General features: G+C 53.5%; 1 protein-coding gene across 3 annotated transcripts in view; it reads left to right on the top strand.

The window, feature by feature from the left end:
- The first annotated feature begins 1,044 nt into the window (after window positions 1–1,044).
- Window positions 1,045–14,737, top strand: part of LOC109274530 (B2 bradykinin receptor) — a 53,134-nt gene continuing 39,441 nt past the window's right edge. Inside the window, exon 1 of one of the 3 annotated variants that reach the window (XM_019462200.2) lies at window positions 1,045–1,667. The gene's annotated coding sequence lies outside the window, so the exon portion shown is untranslated. The remainder of the gene's footprint in view (window positions 1,668–14,737) is intronic. The other 2 variants (XM_019462199.2, XM_019462198.2) reach the window with 2 other exon arrangements.

The following is a 14,737-nucleotide window of genomic DNA, read 5'->3' on the forward strand; positions in this document are numbered from 1 at the left end:
GGGTCTCAACATGCTTTGGTCTTCAGTAACTTGACAAAGGCAACCCTCTCAGCTGGAAAAAGCACACGCGTGCAATTCTGGACACCATTTTAGGGGGCTCAGGGACCCCTGGGGGAGCCTATTAAGGACTCCCGTGTGGTAGGAGGGGCCAGTACCCTGAGGAGTCAACTGAGGCACCCAGGCTGGGGAGGGACTTCACTCTACAGCCAAGCCAGGCCTGGATCCCAGTGAACTATTCTGTGACTCAGTTTTCCTCTCTCTATGGTGACTGTTTGTAGGCTTGATCACTGTTTGTAGGCTTGCTTCAGAGGAATGACGGGAAAAGGAGATAGGTGGGGATCTGACCTTCCTATCTATCCCCCCCCCCCTGCACCCCACCTCCGCCACGTCCACTTTATCTGGTCTGTTTTCGAAGAAAGGTTTCAAGGCTGTAAAAATATATACACTTGAAAGCCCCTGCAACTTTCCAGCTTATCAACTGCTGAAAACGTTAAGTGCTACAGATTGTCAGGAAGTCTCCAGAGAAAAGCCAAGGAAGCCAATCAGTGTTGAAGAGGGAAGAAATCATTGCCAAACACCCCCCAGATCAGTGGAAGGGAGGAGGGGAGGGGGCAGCGCAAACCTTACGTGTGGCCACAGAACAAGCCAAGGAAAGGTCTTCTTTCTCTAAAGTTGTTTCCACGTTTCTGTTGCCCCCTTGGGAGGCATGACCGCTGCTTACACTGGAACTCAGTCATAAAAACAACCACGTGAGGAAAATAACGATACGAGTTAAATGTTGTATTAGACACACTCGGTCACTTACGGAGCCCGCCAGCTACCTGCCTCAACACCAGAAGGAAGAATACTATTTAGGATTTAGGGGTCAGCTGAAAAGTGACACATCCACTTTTCACATCCATCACTGCACGTGACAGAGGAAAGGGACAGCACAGTGGTTCCGACCACAGACTCTGGAGCCAGGCTGCCTGGGTTCCAGTGAGGATTAACTGAGTTAATCCATTGATGTGCCTAGAAAAAGCATCTGACACACAGCAAAAGCTGTTAATCCCGACCACATCCCCTGTGACCCTGGCCACGATCTCAGCTCTGCCTCACGGCTCAGAGAGGTTAAGCTACTTTCCCCCAAGCCCCTTAGCCAAGGAAGGGAGTACGGGGACCCTGATCCAGGACTGGCTGATTTTGAGCCCCCGACACATTGGCCACCCTGTGGCTCTACAGAGCAGCCAGGCTACACAATAGAACGTTCCTCGGGCAAACCTGGAAATCTTCCATGCGGCTCACCGAGCTCTCAAGGTTCACAGGGTAGCTGTAACCACCTCGGTGTGGCCTCTGCCTGCCTGGGTTCTAGAAAGTGTAGCCAGCCTGGCCCTGTCGCTGGGTAGGAGCACTGGGCTGGGCTGGAGGTGGAGGGAGGAAGTGCCCAGGAGGGTGATGACATCACCACCCAGCCCTTGAAAGATGAGCTGTTCCCTCCGCCACTCCGGCTCTGCTCTGGCGGCTCCTAGGAGGGGTGGGGACATCGGGCTGCCCTGCCGCACGGAGGGAGCCACCGAGGTGCTCCCGTGGCTCGTTCTGGACAAGGTGAGTCCTGGACAGGGGCTGGTCCAGTCGCCTCGCCATTGCCAGGAGGACAGGAGGTCCCAGCACCAAGAGAGAGTCTGCAGGTGAGTGTCACAAGGGCTAAAGTTCCCTCAGGTCCTGGGTGGGGGGGGAGTTCTTTCCCTTTCCTAGTCCTGGCAAGTCACAAGAACGGCTCCCAAACAGGAGGAATGATCTTGTTTGTTCTAGATTTGTCTTCTCCCTGAATCGAGACAGGCATGTGTGTGTTTGTGTAAACAATTTAGCTATCTGATTTCTGTAGATTCTGGGTAGCTGCCTCGGACATAAGCAGTAAGGAGCAAGCGTCGTACAGCAGGGATGGGTGTGGGGTGTAGACTCTGGAACCTGGCTTTTATCTCACAGCTGTGCTGATCATTGGCCCTGTGTGACCCCAGGCAAGTTTCTTAACCTCTCTGGGACTCAGCTTCTCTGTCTGCAAAGAACTCTACTTGCTGGCTTCCCAGGGTGGCTGGAGTTAAATCAGGTGGCAGATGGGAGAGGGTTTGTAAACGCTCCCTCCTGTGCTGGTCCTGCCTGTCATGGATAAAACTGGGCACAGCTCAGAGCATGGGCTTTGCATGGTTTGGAGTCCCAGCTCTGCTCTCATCCCCTGGGTAACATTTTTGAGCCAACTATTTTCCCCCTCGTTTCCTGAGCATAAATATGACTTGGCAGGGTGGTTACAAAGGTAGAAATGGGCTCGTGCTTGCCTGCAAAGCCCCACGTGTGCAGTCGGTGCCCAGTCAGAGCTGCTGAGGGCAGGTGGTTCGTGAGCCTGGGTTGGGGTGGGCAATGGGCGTTGCTCTCCCAGGCAGGTTAGAATGTGCCTCCCTGAGTCACAGGCTACCTGTGGCTCCCGCCATCCCACAGGAAGTAGGAGCTGTGATCCAGATGTGAGATCACGGGGTCCTTTCTCTAAAGGAGAGAAGGGCTTGGCTGGGGGTGGGGTGGGCCACCCCAGAGGGTGCTGTTACATCCTCTGGAGGAAAACTATTCTATGGCCTTCTAGGCCCTGGCAGCAGTGGGGTGATGGGGGGCCCCACAGGCTCGAGGAAGGAGTTTGCTGCTTTCCCCTTTCATGCTGTAGAGAGGGCAGGCAGGTGTGGGGAACAGCCAGGAGGAGTTCGGAAAAACATGGAAAACAAGAATGACCCCGTGCCGTCCCCACAACAGGCGAAACCCTAAGGTCGTATCTCAGGTCTGTCCTAAATTCACAAAACCCCTGCAATTCTGTGCTCTAAGCCCCTCAGGGTAGGGGTGAAGAAACAGTCTCAGCACGGGGACATAAGCCCAGCCAAGCCCTTCGCTCGCCATCAGGGGAAATGTCTCGGCCTCTCTAGGACTCAGGCTCTGTCATGTATACACAGGGGAAGGTTCAAATAACTGAGTCTAGGTTGGAGGAGTGGGGGGAACTAAGGGCTTTGGCTTAAACCAAATTCAGGAAGATACTGGCCAAGCAGGGACCAAGCAGGGGAAACAGCTGTGCCATGTGGTCTCTACTAACATAATGACTGTGTCTGGCCTGAAAGTTCAGAGGGGGTCAGAGGGTAATGCCAAGGACTGGTTTTCAGAATGAAAGCAGAATCTCCTCTGTGAGTTCACTGCTGCCTCCCCTGCACAGAGAACCACACTCAGCATAACGCAGGCACTTCTCGGTTTTTGCTGGATGACTGGATGGATGGATAGATGGATGGATGGATAGATGGATGGATGGATGGATGAGTGGATGGATGGATGGATGGATGAGTGGATGGATGGATGGATGGATGGATCAGTGGATGGATGGATGGATGGATGGATGAAATGATGTGAGGATGGATGGATGGATGGATGGATGAGTGGATGGATGGATGGATGGATGGATGGATGGATGAAATGATGTGAAGATGGATGGATGGATGGATGGATGGATGGATGGATGAATGGATGGATGAATGGATGGATGGATGAATGGATGGATGGATGAGGGGATGGATGGATGGATGGAATGATGTGAGGATGGATGGATGGATGGATGGATGGATGACTGAATGGATGACTGAATGGATGGATGGATGGATGGATGGATGGATGGATAGATGGATAAAATTACTAAATCAAAGACACCCATCTGAAAAGGCTACATACTGTATGGTTTCAATTATATCACATTATGGAAAAGGCAAAGCTAGGGGATTGTAAAAAGAGAAGTAGTTGCCAGGGATTAGGGAGAGGCAGTGAAACTAATCTTACGATGCTGTAGTGGGAGATACACGTCATTATACATTTGTCCAAACCCGTAGAATATACAATGCCAAGGGAAACCTGTGGATGTTGGGTGATAATGATGTATCAGTATAGGTATTCATTGTAATAAATGCACCACTCTGGTGGGGGATGTTGATCACAGGGGAGGCTGTGCATGTGTGGGGGCAGGGAATATATGGGAAGTCTCTGTACTTTCTGCTCAATTTTTCTGTGAACCTAAAACTTCCCCCAAAATACAGTCTAGTTTTTTTTTAAAGCACACAAAGTGTGTTGCTTTGAGGATTCAGACTATCTCAAGACCATGAGTCAAATGATCAGAACTTACTAAGATTTGACTCCCTGAGTACATCACTTCCAAAGCCTACCCAGTCTAGGAATCCCCTGACCTGTGAGTATCTTTCTTAGTGCACACACTTCCAGGGATGGGGAACTCCCTTCTTTACCAGGCAGCCCGCTCCATCTCAGGAGAGTTCTACTGTTAAAAAGACCTTTCTTAGACTGGAGCGAAACTCTTCTCCTACTGAGCGATGGGCCACTTTCTAGTTCTTGGGGCTGGACTGTCCAACTCCAGTCCTTATAGGTCCTTTCGGAGCTAAACCTCCACAGCCCCTTAACCAAGACACATTTTCTACTGCAAACCCAAACAGTCAGCTACTTCTTTGACTCTGTCATCAAAGTGGGGATCTGTGGGGTCCTGAGGGCTAGAAAAATAGAAGCCCCAGCAAAATCGTCACAGCACAAAGCAGTGTGGAACACACATGAGCTCTGAGTTCAAATCCCGACTGCTTCCTCCTTAGGGACGCTCTCTGAGTTTGTTTTCTTGGGTGTGTAATCGGGATAATCATTTCTATGTCTGAAGGCCATGGTGAGTTTTAACTCAGAGGGTGTTGTGAGGTGTGAGCAGGTATCAGAATCACTGCAGGTGCCCACCTAGCAGAGGTGGATGGATGGATGGATGGATGGATGAATGGATGGATGGGTGGATGGATGGATGGATGGTTGGATGGATGGATGGATGAATGGTTGGATGGATGGATGGGTGGGTGGATGGATGGATGGGTGGATGGTTAGATGGGTGGATGGATGGATGGGTGGATGGTTAGATGGGTGGATGGATGGATGGATGGATGGATGGATCGATGGATGGATGGTTGCATGGCTCAATGGTTGGATGGATGGATGGGTGGATGGATGGATGGATGGTTGGATGGATGGATGGATGAATGGTTGGATGGATGGATGGATGAATGGTTGGATGGATGGATGGGTGGGTGGATGGATGGATGGGTGGATGGTTAGATGGGTGGATGGATGGATGGGTGGATGGTTAGATGGGTGGATGGATGGGTGGATGGATGGATGGATGGATGGATGGATGGATGGATGGTTGCATGGATCAATGGTTGGATGGATGGATGGGTGGATGGATGGATGGATGGTTGGATGGATGGATGGATGGTTGGATGGATGGATGGATGAATGGCTGGATGGATGGATGGATGGATGGATGGATGGATGGATGGTTGGATGGATGGATGGATGGATGGGTGGGTGGTTAGATGGGTGGATGGATGGGTGGATGGATGGTTGGATGGATGGATGGATGGATGGTTGGATGGATCGATGGTTGGATGGATGGATGGGTGGATGGATGATTGGATGAATGGATGGATGGGTGGATGGATGGATGGATGGATGGATGGATGGTTGGATGGATGGTTGGATGGGTGGATGGATGGATGGATGGATGGATGGATCTGGGACTATCAGAGGTGTGGTCTTTGCCCTGCTGTGGGGCCACTACATCTTGGGAGTTCCCAGGGAAAAGAGCATCCCAGTACACACGTGCTCATGCTCCCAGACACCTCATCCTTGGGTGGTGACAGCAGGAGCCCCATCGTACTTCCCTTCGGGGCCTAACCTTTAGGTTTCCACCCTCCGTCACCCCCAGCACCTGCGGGCCTCCTGACCTCTGTGGAGCCCTGTCAGGTGGGGCACAGAGAGCTGGCTTCCAGACCACAGTCCAAACTCACGAGACAGCAGAGCGACCTCAGACAAGTCACTTGGTTTCTCTGGGCCTCATGGGTCCACACTTGAAAATCAGCGGTACCTGGACGGGACACCTCGCAAGATGTCATAAACTGTAGAGTGCCTGTCACTTCTGTGGTTGTTATTGTGCTGATTTGTACCCGTGACACCTCTTCTCCTCCTCTTCCCTGCGGGTTCCCTGAGCCACTGCAGTCCAGTGTGGGCACTGCCCGATGGGGAAAGACTAAGCCACTTCCCAACGCCGCTGTGTGTCAGAGTCACGTGGAGCCTGGTCCCCTCCTCCCACCACCTGCAGACCCCCAGGCTTTCCCCTGGGACTCCGACTCCTCCCAGCTGGTGGGCTTCTGCCCACACCTGGGAGACAAACTGCCTTTGCAAAGGGCTTTCTGAGGGGAACAAACTTGAGGAGAAATCAGGCCCTGTCCACGCCACCCTCCCCAGGCCCTTTCTCTCAGTCCTCGCAGCTAAGAGACATGGGTCCCGCAAACCGTGAGCACCTGGGACCCATCATGGTCCCCCCCCTCAACTCAGGAACGGGCAGGAACCCCGTCCTGAGAACTGGGAGAGTCCAGACACCTCCCAGCCCGGCAGCTTGGGCCTCGACTGCTAGGACTCATCATGCTGGGCCTCCCTCCCCACCTTACTGGATCCCCTCCAGGGAAAAGATAGAGCCCAGAGCGGGTTTACCTACTGCACACTGGTACACACCTGCAGGGCAAGGTGACAGCCTGATCCTGAGGGGAGGCTCTCTGGGGTCCTTCCAGAGCCCCTGTGATTGGACCTGCCTAGCATGCCCCACCCCCCCCGCCAGGAAGCCCAAGGGGAGCAAAGGGTGTTGCCTCCGGGTTGAACCTTGGGCAAGCCACCCCCTCTCTGGACCCCCGCTTTGCCAATTAGTAAAGTGAGGGCAGCAGAAGGGGCCTCTGGGCTCTCTTCTGACCGGAAGTGTCCGGCAATGAATGGCTAGGATGCAAGGACAGGTGGGAGAGGTACAAAGGTGGGACAGGTGGGAACAGGGGTACAGGTGCACTCAGCAGGGGCATGGCCGCGGGCAAGGTGGGTCTGCACACATCATTTGTGGCAGCCAAAGCAGTGGGAAGCAGGAGACACACGAATTGGGGCGCATGGAGGCAATAGACTCCCAGGTCAGCGATGCCTCGCCCCTCCCTGCTCCTTCCTTCCCTGATTCCCCTCCTCCTCCTGGTCCTGAGGCCACCACGAGGACGGAATCCCGGCTGCACTCCTCCCCAGCCGTGTCACCTGGGACCACCACTTAGCCTCTTCTAGCCTTGGTTCATTCCTCTACAAATAATAATAGAACTGGAAGCCTCCTGAAAGGAGCTGGGAAGTGCCTGCTCTGTCTGGGGTCTCACCCAGGCATTAAAACAGCAGCGGGTGGCTGGCTTCTTAAATGCACGGACGACCATGATGTGGTGCTTTGGGGATGCTCCCGTGTCCTCCTCAAACAATGAGAGGCGCCTGGGTGGCTCAGTGGGTTGAGCGTCCGACTTCAACTCAGGTCACGATCTCACCATCCATGAGTTCGAGCCCCGCATCAGGCTTTGTGCTGACAGCCCGGAGCCTGGAGCCTGCTTAGGATTCTGTGTCTCCCTTCTCACTCTGCCCCTCTCCCACTCGCTCTCTCTCTCTCTCTCTCAAAAATAAATAAACATTAAAAAAAAAACCAAAAACCAAAAAGAGGATGCCTGGAAGGAGCCTCGAGAAACCCAGAAGAGCACCTCTGGGAGGGGGAGGGGTCAGAGCCAGGAGGCAGGTTTCCTGGTCGCTCCACACACTTTCGTAAAAGAATTTCATAGAATTTCATGGAAATTCTTATCATGAGCATGCATATCCCTTTGCAGAAATTTCAATATAGTAAACAAAATGAAAAAGAATGCAAATAAGGAGCCAAAGTCCTCCAGGTTGCCCGTTTCCCACACCCTGGGTCTGTCCTACAAATGAAGGGAGGGGACAATTCACACACTGGCACCTGCCTCCAGGAGCCTGTGCAGGGGAGAGGCAGTGAGGGGACAATTCACACGTTGGTACCTGCCTCCAGGAGCCAGTGCAGGGGAGAGGCAGCAAGGGAACAGGAGGGACCGCAGGGTGGCGGGGCAGGTGGCCCTCTGGTCCATTCTGTGACTATTGGGGGAAGTACGTTCACTGAGCATCTACTATGTATGGGCTCTGTGCTGGGCACTGGGATGTTGCTAGGGACCCCGAAACTGCTTGCCATACTCAGATTCTGGGGAGGAGTTTTTCTAAAAAAAAAAAAAAAAAAATTTTTTTTACTTGTCTGTGCATTCCAGTCACATTAATCCCATCAAATAATCCCAGAAAGGAAAAGATGTTACAGACAAGATGACTGTGATCAATGAAATCAACTAAAGTCTAAGGTATGGCTAATAAATTGTTGTAATTTTGAAGCTTAATAACTGTTTAGAAAGGATTCTTTAGATTAAAGAAAAGGCAATGATCTGGCAGGACTAAGCTGGTCCCATCAGGGAGAAAGAACTTTCTTAGACTAGCACAGAGCAGGGCTGCGGGGGACGAGGTGACCCAGAACCAGACCTAACAGCACCCTCCTGGCTCGTGGGGCCCGCACCTGGGTAGGCTCAGCCAGGCATCCTGGGAGACCAGACTCTGCAGTGACAGTAAGAGGCATCTGGCCATCAGAAGCCACAGTCATTAAGCCCTGGAATCCCCGGAGGATGGCCTCTGGCCTCCTCGAGAAAACGTGTTCCAAGGAGACCTCTTTGTCACTACAGACAGATTTGGGACTTTCGAGGCTTCTTCCCCTATGGGCCTCACCGTGCAAGCCAGCACCCACGTCCTAAAGGCTCTGGGGCACGCATGGGACTTCACTTCTCAGCTCAGCAGCCCCGAGCCGCAGGCCTTCCCCAAGGGAAGAGGGTCCTTTCCCACGGGGGCCCATGGCAGCCATTCATAGACCTACAACTCTCTGCAAAGTCAGCTCCTTTGAAGGTCTATCTGGTCGCTGAGAGCAGGCTTCTCAGCAGGTGGCCTCCGGCCGCTACAGCCCCCGGGCAGGGGTGGGGTGAGGGGGACACTGGCCTGCTGGCCCGCAGCCCAGCATTCTGACCCAGGCTTGGCCGATGGTTTGCTGAGATACGTAGGGCAAGTCCCGGCTTTCTCTGAGCCTCTCCTCTCTCCCCTGCACCAGGGGAGCCTGTCCACAGCCGTCGTGCTGCCGATAGAGCAGGACGGTGCGTGCAGGTGCCCACACAATGCCAGGACTCCTCTTGTCCTGGCGTCCCCGAACCACTTACTGACAGTGCTCTGGGCTCCGCAGCTCAGACACCTGCCCACGAGGCACGCAGAGCCTGGTGGGAGAGAGAGTCAAGGGCCCAAGAAACTCTGACACTGCACTTTGCCTCTGTGACCCCCGGTGGCATCCCCAGAGGATGCTGGACAGTCACACACAAGGCTTATTTCCAAGCGTCCCAAATCCAGTGCCAAATGGCGAGGTCTCCTCTCTTCCCGTCCTGGGCCTCTGTTGTCACCCACTGATACACACACACACACACACACACACACAGACCACACACATGCACACACGCACACTGCCTCTCTGCTGCCTCTTCGGCCCCCCATCCAACTTGTGACATGTCACTAAAGTCTGAGTCGCCTTTGTGAGCAGTTTTCGGTTCCTTTCCCATGAGGGTCCAAGACCCAAGCTAAGTGGAAGTACGACTCACTGGGAAAAGAGGTGGCAGTGGGGTAGACTGGGCCATTACTCGTGCCACAAGTATATCTCGGCCCCACGCCTGGGCTCCCTTGCCGCCTAGAACTGCCTTAAGTATTCCTCCTGGTAAACCCACTAAGCAGGAATGGTATAACCACTGGAGGGTCAAGGAAATGTCTCCGGAGGCAAAACAGAGCTAGTCAGAGGCCAAGCTAGGCTGGGCTGGGCTGGTTCTTCCCGTGAGGACATCACGCCTCCCTGCCTAGGCAAGGGCATGAGGAGACGGACCCCACTGTGGGTGCTTCCCACAGCGGGACGTAATACTGGCAGCCCCAGCTGGGCGCTAACAGCCCCAACGGGGACACCTTGTATGTCCCTGGCCCTGGACACCTGTTTACTGTAAGAATAAGTACCAGCCATGGAGATTTTCCTTGCAAGAGACCTGGGGAACTTCTCCCGAGAGTCTGTTCGGACTACGGCGGCTGTGGCTGAAGGGGCAGAGGTGGGGCCACCAAGGGTATTCACCGCACAGAACCACCCTTGGATCTGGCGGGGACGTTGGAAGTGACTATTATTCCTGAAGCAGAAAATGGAGCCGAGGCTTAATGAGCGTGAGGAGTGATCCTCTGGGTTCTCACCACAACCCACACACTGGCGATAAAGCGCCGTGTCCTACAAGTGGGGGGACCCAGACCCAGAGAAGGGGGCCCCTGAATTGATGTCCCACTATGAGTAAATGTCGGAGCTGGGATCTGAATGCCACCAGTGAGGCTCTGTCATCCAAGGTCTTTCATTACACAGCTCTGTTATGTCACAGGTCAGAGCTGACCTGCCCTAGGGTGACGAGCTGAGGCAGCTGAATAAACCGGGGGGGGGGGGGGGGGGGGTGGGGGGGGGGGAAGCGGAGGCAACACACAGAGGAAGGAAAAGCAGGCTGCTTTCAGGTCTTCTGCAAATACACCAGACCCCAACAGAGGAACATCTACACACTTAGGAGGGAAACAGACTGTGGTACTGAATGGTCCTCCCTGAGCAAAGGCAGCAGACCGACAGGCTCACGTCTAAAAGGGCTCACAAAACACGCTATCTCTGCCACCGTCGTGAAAAAAAAAAATCACTCAAAGCCGTAACCCAGGCAACAGAGGCACGAGTCAAAATCAAGAACACAGATCAGGAAAGGATTTGCTTCTGCCTTTTCCTTTTGTTTCCTGGGGACCCCAAATTCAGGAAATCGGTCTGAGCCCTTGACATTGAGAGGCTTGTGCCCGGCAGGAAACCGCATCTTTCTAGGACGGCCCTCCCCGTCCCCAGTACTCATCTGGGTACTTTTCCTTGGGTTTTAGAAGCCTGCTGAATCCACCTGCTTGGAGCTGGTGGTTGGGTAAACAGGAAACCACTGAAGAAACAGTTCATAAATACTTTAAACATGTCATTTAAAATGAAAACATGATTGCGTATTTATTTACCAGTTTTTATGTAAGCAAGTCTTTCGCTTTGAACGCAAGTTGGCTGATTATCTTCCTTACATATAAGCTAGCCCATGATTCATTCCCTATTTTTTTTAAATAGGAGACAACACTCGGTTTATTCAAATATCTTGGTTACAAAAGAAATATATATTCTTCATAGAAAAATTGGAGGCTACTACAAAGAATAAAGAAAACACAAAAGCAACCCAGGATCCCAGGCTCAAAGGCAAACACCATTAGTTAATAATTTGGTATCTTGCCTTTCAGATTTTTTTCCTATTGTGTTGTCTATACAATTTATGCTCTGCTTTTTCTCCTGCTTGACATGATGTCAGAAATATTCTCTTTTTTTGGCAAAGGCTTTGGAGCATAATTTTTAACATATATAACCAATTTCCCAATCCTAAGTGTTTCAGTTTTTCTTTTTTTTTTTCCTCTTCTAAATGCTGATCAACATCTGTTTTCCTGTCCTTTGATCATTTTCAGAAATGCCAAGCAAAACAGGAAGGGAATTAGGTTCTTGATGTGTTTCAGCAAACGATCCAAAAATTGGATTTTCTGGAGACAGGTGTAGGAACCTGCCTGACCCTATTCAGAGAAGATACCCAGGCCACACCTGCCTGCCTTTCTCAGTCTGAGACCGGCCCATTGAACACTGCTTTCATGCCCATTGCTTTTATGTTGGATTGGCCCTGAGGGGTGCCTACAGAAATTGGAGCCAGGGAGCCAGAGACTGAAGACAAGGGATCTGGTATCTCATCAATGCAAACTCCTACTAATAGCAATCCCTGCTGAGAACATGTTAAAAACCAAACCCCTTTCCCCAATAAGGAAACTGAGTCTCAGAGAGGCTACGGGACTTGGCAGTAAGCAGGCACACAGAACCGTGGCCCCCATTTCCCCTGTGGCAGGCTTCAGCGTAGACTGTGTGGGAAGGTGAGCATTTTGGGTGCGGCCCGTGCCTGGCACAGATTCAGAGTGGGCCAGGCAGGGCACCTCAGAGGCTTTTGTTTCTAGTTCCCAAACCGTGAAATACAAGGGGCCTAGGCAAGCTTGTGCATGTCAGAAATTCTCCTGGATCCTGGCTCGGGAAGTGGGAATTCTCCACCTGCTTTAGCACCAGAAATGATAAACCCTGGGGTCCTGTTGCCTCCCCCCTCACCCCGCCTCTCCCCTGGAAGGGTCTGCGAAGGTATTAGAGCCCTGGGTGAGTCGGCAAGACCCCTAGTCAGCTGAGCTGTAAACCTTCCTCGGTAGGGTTACATGAAGAGATAACAGCGGTCTTGTGTTCGACCCCCTTCTCCACCGCACCCGTGCCCCAAGAAGGAGGCAGCCTGGTGGGGCAGAGTAAGTGAGGACGTTGGTTTAAGGCCATACTCTGCACTTCACAGCTGGGTGGTCTTCCGGGGGTTGGTGACCTCTCTGAAGTTCATCTTGCACCCAGAAGTCGGATGCTGTCATACCCAGCATAACCGTCTCACGGTGCTGCTTGGAGAAGTCGGGGAGATCAGGTCTGTGAATCACCTGACACAGAGTTGACAGCTCTCATCCCTTCTCACGGATGGATTGAACCTAAGTGTCTCAAAACAGAAAGGCCAAGGGCGAACAGGGCCGCGGCTTTGGATTGGGCCGCCATAAGCAGTCCTGGGGCCTCGACCTGTAGAGTTCAAGAAATCGTGGTCCAAATACACCAGAAACACTGCCCAGACTCTACTAGAATACCTCCAGTAACAGGAAAAGCATTGCAATTCGGCAAAGCCTCTGTCAGCTGCTACCCTGCCTGCCAGGATCGGGGATTCAGAGAAGCAAGGACCCTGTCCTATGCTCCAGGGACTGATAATATGGCAGTCGGGATGGGCGTAAAGGTGCAAAGAGAAAGAAAAGACTGTGTGTGTGTGTGTGTGTGTGTGTGTGTGTGTGTGTGTGTGTATGGTGGGGAGGGGGGTAATCTGAGCCTGTTTTGTTGTTTATCAAAATGAGGACAATCCTACGAGCCCCACCCTCCCTACAGGACTGAGGGAAACCCAGGTACACGGGGGCACTTTGGCACAGAGTCCCAGCCCTGGCTTGGCCACCAAACTCCTGAGGCTCAGTTTCCTCACCTGTAAAATGGGGCTATCCGCACCCACTCAGAGTCTTTCTGAGGATCAAGTGAGTTAACGCTGCTTCTGCGCTCAGAACGCAGCGGGCGCACGGCACATGCTACACACGTTTGCTGCCGACGTCACCTTCCGCGTCACCTTCGTCACCTTCGTTGTCATTCGTCCTTCCGTCAAATATTTCCCAAGCGTCAGCCCCGGGGGCCAGGGCCGGTGGAGGGGAAGTCAGAGGCGTCTCACACGGTTCCAGCACACCCGGCCTGGCAGGGAGAGAGACAGTCGGGGCGGCTGTGGACACAGAGTGAGCTCAGACATAAGGGGAGCACAGGGGCTGGGAGCCTCGCTGCAGGGAGAGCTCAGCCGGGGCCCCAGGAGGCCTCCTGGAGGAGGGGATATGAAGCTGAATGTGAAGGATAACAGGAGTTGGAAGGGCTCCTCGCAGAGCGGGAATGGGCAGAAGGCAGGGGGTACACCTCTGCCCAGGGCGTGCGCCGATGGTTACATGCTTAGGAACTTTGTGAGCTCGTTGAGCATCACATCGGGCTTGAAATCAACCGTGGCAGGAATCAACTCACCACCACGACAATCTCCAAAGGCTACACATGAGGCCTTTCTCTCCCGGAGAGCCCGTTGTTAACTTTTGCTGGCACACCACCGCCTTGGCTCCTCTCCTTTGGCTGAACAAGCCACCCTCGTCCGGACAGATGTCCCAAGGGCTAAGGGCGGGATGGCTCTTCCTCCTGCAGGAGGTCCTGGGCAAGTTCAAGTGAGCGGCGGGAGTGTTTACTGAGAAAGTGCTCACTGGGAGTCTACCCCACGCCAGGGCCTGGGGTTGGGAGGTGGGCGGGGGGGCGGGAGGGCGGGCGTGAATCGGTCCCTGGGGGGATTTTTCTCAGGCACCAACTTCCCACACCAGGACAGACAGACCCGGAGGGAGGCTGTAAATCGGTGACAGAAGGCAGACAGGGCAGGAAGCTGACAGAGCTTTGCACCAAGGGAAGCAGCGACATGGACAAAAGGCAGAAAACCTTAAGAGTTTCTTTTAGTCGCGTCTGGCTTCTGAGGAGGTGAAGGATCACCTAGATCCGCAGGTGGAGGGACCACACAGGACGCACCCTCCACGCTACGAGCCCCTTCAAGGCCACTGACCCATCCTGGTCACCACACCCCACCCCCTCTGGAGCCCACTCCGCCCTGCATCTCCCCTCCCGCATCTCCCCCTCCCACCATCTCCCTCCTGCCCCACCTCCTCCGTCTCTGCTGCCTGGCTGCCTCAGCCCCCTGACTCTCTGCCTCCGGATTAAGGGAACCCCTCGAGCCGTCCAGATGACGGTGCAACACCATGCTCTGGCCGTCCGGGCATCCCAGCCGAAAAGCCGGGAAGATGAGATCGATGCATGAAAGCGGTATGGGGGAGATCACCTGGTGGGACTGCTCCGGGCCAAGGCCTCAGGTGATCGCCTCCTCCAGGAAGCCACCTGTGCCCCGCACCCTTGGGCGTACTCCAGCCAGCTGGGAGCTACCGAGGGCACCTGCTGGCTCTAGTTTACCATTGGAGTGGCACC

The sequence above is a fragment of the Panthera pardus genome, unplaced genomic scaffold, assembly GCF_024362965.1.
Source record: "Panthera pardus isolate Hobbes unplaced genomic scaffold, ASM2436296v1 HiC_scaffold_24, whole genome shotgun sequence".
In the NCBI taxonomy this organism is placed as follows: domain Eukaryota; kingdom Metazoa; phylum Chordata; class Mammalia; order Carnivora; family Felidae; genus Panthera; species Panthera pardus.